Here is a 5,938-nt window from a genome sequence, read left to right on the forward strand (position 1 = left end):
TCCTAGATATTATCCTCCTCTCCTCCTAGATATTATCATCCTCTCCTCCTAGATATTATCATCCTCTCCTCCTAGATATTATCCTCCTCACCTCCTAGATATTATCCTCCTCCTAGATATTATCCTCCTCTCCTCCTAGATATTATCATCCTCTCCTCCTAGATATTATCATCCTCTCCTCCTAGATATTATCCTCCTCACCTCCTAGATATTATCCTCCTCTCCTCCTAGATATTATCATCCTCTCCTCCTAGATATTATCATCCTCTCCTCCTAGATATTATCATCCTCTCCTCCTAGATACTATCCTCCTCTCCTCCTAGATATTATCCTCCTCCTAGATACTATCCTCCTCTCCTCCTCCTAGATATTATCCTCCTCTCCTCCTAGATATTATCCTCCTCTCCTCCTAGATATTATCCTCCTCCTAGATATTATCCTCCTCTCCTCCTAGATATTATCCTCCTAGATATTATCCTCCTCTCCTCCTAGATATTATCAGATATTATCCTCCTCCTAGATATTATCCTCCTCCTAGATATTATCCTCCTCTCCTCCTAGATATTATCCTCCTCTCCTCCTAGATATTATCCTCCTAGATATTATCATCCTCTCCTCCTAGATATTATCCTCTTCTCCTCCTAGATATTATCCTCCTCCTAGATACTATCCTCCTCTCCTCCTAGATATTATCCTCCTCCTAGATATTATCCTCCTCTCCTCCTAGATATTATCATCCTCTCCTCCTAGATATTATCCTCCTCACCTCCTAGATATTATCCTCCTCTCCTCCTAGATATTATCATCCTCTCCTCCTAGATATTATCATCCTCTCCTCCTAGATATTATCATCCTCTCCTCCTAGATACTATCCTCCTCTCCTCCTAGATATTATCCTCCTCCTAGATACTATCCTCATCTCCTCCTATATATTATCCTCCTCCTAGATATTATCCTCCTCTCTCCTAGATATTATCCTCCTCTCCTCCTAGATATTATATTATCCTCCTCCTCCTAGATATTATCCTCCTAGATATTATCCTCTCCTCCTAGATATTATCCTCCTCCTAGATATTATCCTCCTCCTAGATATTATCCTCCTCCTAGATATTATCCTCCTCTCCTCCTAGATATTATCCTCCTCTCCTCCTAGATATTATCCCTAGATATTATCCTCCTCTCCTCCTAGATATTATCATCCTCTCCTCCTAGATACTATCCTCCTCTCCTCCTAGATATTATCCTCCTCCTAGATACTATCCTCCTCTCCTCCTAGATATTATCCTCCTCCTAGATATTATCCTCCTCTCCTCCTAGATATTATCCTCCTCTCCTCCTAGATATTATCCTCCTCTCCTCCTAGATATTATCCTCCTCTCCTCCTAGATATTATCCTCCTCCTAGATATTATCCTCCTCTCCTCCTAGATATTATCATCCTCTCCTCCTAGATATTATCCTCCTCACCTCCTAGATATTATCCTCCTCCTAGATATTATCCTCCTCTCCTCCTAGATATTATCATCCTCTCCTCCTAGATATTATCATCCTCTCCTAGATATTATCATCCTCTCCTCCTAGATACTATCCTCCTCTCCTCCTAGATATTATCCTCCTCCTAGATACTATCCTCCTCTCCTCCTAGATATTATCCTCCTCCTAGATATTATCCTCCTCCTAGATATTATCCTCCTCTCCTCCTAGATATTATCCTCCTCCTAGATATTATCCTCCTCCTAGATATTATCCTCCTCTCCTCCTAGATATTATCCTCCTCTTAGATATTATCCTCCTCTCCTCCTAGATATTATCCTCCTCTCCTCCTAGATATTATCCTCCTAGATATTATCCTCCTCTCCTCCTAGATATTATCCTCCTAGATATTATTCTCCTCTCCTCCTAGATATTATTCTCCTAGATACTATCCTCCTCTCCTCCTAGATATTATCCTCCTCCTAGATATTATCCTCCTCTCCTCCTAGATATTATTCTCCTCTCCTCCTAGATATTATCCTCCTCTCCTCCTAGATATTATCCTCCTAGATATTATTCTCCTCTCCTCCTAGATATTATCCTCCTAGATATTATTCTCCTCTCCTCCTAGATATTATCCTCCTCTCCTCCTAGATATTATCCTCCTCTCCTCCTAGATATTATCCTCCTCTCCTCCTAGATATTATTCTCCTCTCCTCCTAGATATTATTCTCCTCTCCTCCTAGATATTATTCTCCTCTCCTCCTAGATATTATTCTCCTCTCCTCCTAGATATTATTCTCCTCTCCTCCTAGATATTATTCTCCTCTCCTCCTAGATATTATCCTCCTCTCCTCCTAGATATTATTCTCCTCTCCTCCTAGATATTATTCTCCTCTCCTCCTAGATATTATTCTCCTCTCCTCCTAGATATTATTCTCCTCTCCTCCTAGATATTATTCTCCTCTCCTCCTAGATATTATTCTCCTCTCCTCCTAGATATTATTCTCCTCTCCTCCTAGATATTATTCTCTCTCCTCCTAGATATTATCCTCCTCTCCTCCTAGATATTATCCTCCTCCTCCTAGATATTATTCTCCTCTCTCCTAGATATTATTCTCCTCTCCTCCTAGATATTATCCTCCTCTCCTCCTAGATATTATCCTCCTCTCCTCCTAGATATTATCCTCCTCTCCTCCTAGATATTATCCTCCTCTCCTCCTAGATATTAATTGAAACAAAGAAGGACTGTGTTCTGTCCCTCATGCTGTCCCCCATTCTGTCCCTCATTCTGTCCCTCATTCTGTCCCTCATACTGTCCCCCATTTTTTCCCTCATTCTATCCCTCATTCTGTCCCTCGTTTTGTACCTCATTCTGTCCCTCATTCTGTCCCTCATACTGTCCCCCATTTTTCCCTCATTCTGTCCCTCATTCTGTCCCTTGTTTTGTGCCTCATTCTGTCCCTCATACTGTCCCCCATTTTTTCCCCTCATTCTATCCCTCATTCTGTCCCTCGTTTTGTACCTCATTCTGTCCCTCATTCTGTCCCTCATACTGTCCCCCATTTTTTCCCTCATTCTGTCCCTCATTCTGTCTCTCATTCTGTCCCGCATTCTGTCCCTCGTTTTGTACCTCATTCTGTCCCTCATTCTGTCCCTCATTCTGTCCCACATACTGTCCCCCATTTTTTCCCTCATTCTATCCCTCATTCTGTCCCTCGTTTTGAACCTCGTTTTGTCCCTCATTCTATCCCTTCTATTCTATCCCTCGTTTTGCACCTCGTTCTGTCCTCGTTCTATCCCTCGTTCTGTCCCTCATTCTGAGTGTGTGTGTTTGTGTGCACGCTTGTGTCTGCATACCACCTTGAGGACACACAGAGTGAAAAAAAATGGCATCAATACGTCTCCAAACTCTCACTTCTCCAACATCATTTGTCTGCTTGACACATACTAAGAGGATTCAGATATATTGATCTGACCCTGATTCCCACTGGACTGGCCACATCGGTCCAGCACACTGCATGGCGACAGTGACCAATTGAATACTGAAACGTCGTGGCCAATGAACGGTCAATACTGCTGGAGGAAAAGAAGGGGAAGATCGGGTCGTAACTGTTGATAGACAGAGAGAGAGAGATTAATCTTGGCTGGTGCAGTGTCACCTTATACATCCAAAAAGACTCAATATCAGTCTCAATGACCTGTTTCCCCTTCTATTTCCCTTCTGTTACCCCTTCTGTTACCCCTTCTGTTTTCCCTTCTGTTTTCCCTTCTGTTACCCCTTCTGTTTTCCCTTCTGTTACCCCTTCTGTTTTCCCTTCTGTTTTCCCTTCTGTTACCCCTTCTGTTTTCCCTTCTGTTACCCCTTCTGTTTTCCCTTCTGTTTTCCCTTCTGTTTTCCCTTCTGTTACCCCTTCTGTTACCCCTTCTGTTTTCCCTTCTGTTTTCCCTTCTGTTACCCCTTCTGTTTTCCCTTCTGTTACCCCTTCTGTTTTCCCTTCTGTTACCCCTTCTGTTACCCCTTCTGTTTTCCCTTCTGTTTTCCCTTCTGTTACCCCTTCTGTTTTCCCTTCTGTTACCACTTCTGTTTTCCCTTCTGTTACCCCTTCTGTCACAGTGAAACAGTGAATCAGTCTGGAACTGTTGCTGTGTCACCTTCCTTCTCTTCGTCCAACAGATATGAACACCACCACCTGTCTGTCTGTCTCTGTCACTCTCTATCTCGCTGTCTGTTTGTCTCTATCTGTCACTCTCTAGCTCTCTCTGTCTGTCTGTCTCTGTCACTCTCTATCTCTGTCTGTCTGTCTGTCTGTCACTCTCTGTCTATCTGTCTCTGTCTGTCTGTCTGTCTGTCTGTCTGTCTGTCTGTCTGTCTGTCTGTCTGTCTGTCTGTCTGTCTGTCTGTCTGTCTGTCTCTGTCTGTCTGTCTGTCTGTCTCTATCTGTCTATCTGTCTCTATCTGTCTATCTGTCTATCTGTCTCTGTCTCTATCTGTCTATCTGTCTCTATCTGTCTCTGTCTCTATCTGTCTCTGTCTCTATCTGTCTCTGTCTGTCTCGTTAGCGGACATTACATTCATGGTAAACACTGCATATGTCTCTGTCTGTCTGTCTGTCTGTCTCGTTAGCGGACATTACATTCATGGTAAACGCTGCATATGTCTCTGTCTGTCTCGTTAGCGGACATTACATTCATGGTAAACGCTGCATGTAACTCTGTCTCTATCTGTCTCTGTCTTCTTGTTAGATAAATACATTCCTTAAAGGTAAATGCATATGTCTCTGTCTGTCTCATTTCGGACATTACATTCATTTTTGTAAATGCTTTTCTGTCTCTGTCTGTCTCGTTAGCGGACATTACATTCATGGTAAACGCTGCATTTCTGTCTGTCTGTCTGTCTGTCTTCTGTCTGTCTGTCTGTCTGTGACTGACCAATTGTCTGTCTCTGTCTGTCTGTCTGTCTGTCTGTCTGTCTGTCTGTCTGTCTGTCTGTCTGTCTCGTTAGCGGACATTACAGTCATGGTAAACGCTGTCGGCTCAATTGGAAATTACCTTTACATTTATTTAACGGAATCTGTAACTCTTCAGAAGATTAAATAGATAAATACATTCCTTAAAGAGGAAATCTACCGGTTCATTTCAAGGACATGTTAATGATTTTTGTTGAAGTTTTTGTTGCTGTCAGTACCTTGATTTCAGCTAGACTTGATTTCCACTGCATGGTGACAGTGACCAATTGAATACTGAAAATGTAGTGGCCAATGAACGGTCAATACTGCTGGAGAAAGTGGAGAGGAAGATGAGGTCATTTAACTGTTGATAGACTTGGAGAGAGAGCATCTTGGCTGTTATGTTGATAGACTGGGAGAGAGAGCATCTTGGCTGTTATGTTGATAGACTTGGAGAGAGAGCATCTTGGCTGTTATGTTGATAGACTTGGAGAGAGAGCATCTTGGCTGTTATGTTGATAGAGATATCTCGGCATCTTGGCTGTTATGTTGATAGACTGGGAGAGAGAGCATCTTGGCTGTTATGTTGATAGACTGGGAGAGAGAGCATCTTGGCTGTTATGTTGATAGACTGGAGAGAGAGCATCTTGGCTGTTATGTTGATAGAGATATCTCGGCATCTTGGCTGTTATGTTGATAGACTGGGAGAGAGAGCATCTTGGCTGTTATGTTGATAGACTTGGAGAGAGAGCATCTTGGCTGTTATGTTGATAGACTGGGAGAGAGAGCATCTTGGCTGTTATGTTGATAGAGATATCTCGGCATCTTGGCTGTTATGTTGATAGACTGGGAGAGAGAGCATCTTGGCTGTTATGTTGATAGACTGGGAGAGAGAGCATCTTGGCTGTTATGTTGATAGACTGGGAGAGAGAGCATCTTGGCTGTTATGTTGATAGACTTGGAGAGAGAGCATCTTGGCTGTTATGTTGATAGAGATATCTCGGCATCTTGGCTGTT

The sequence above is a fragment of the Oncorhynchus tshawytscha genome, linkage group LG02 (genome assembly GCF_018296145.1).
Source record: "Oncorhynchus tshawytscha isolate Ot180627B linkage group LG02, Otsh_v2.0, whole genome shotgun sequence".
Classification (NCBI taxonomy): Eukaryota; Metazoa; Chordata; class Actinopteri; order Salmoniformes; family Salmonidae; genus Oncorhynchus; species Oncorhynchus tshawytscha.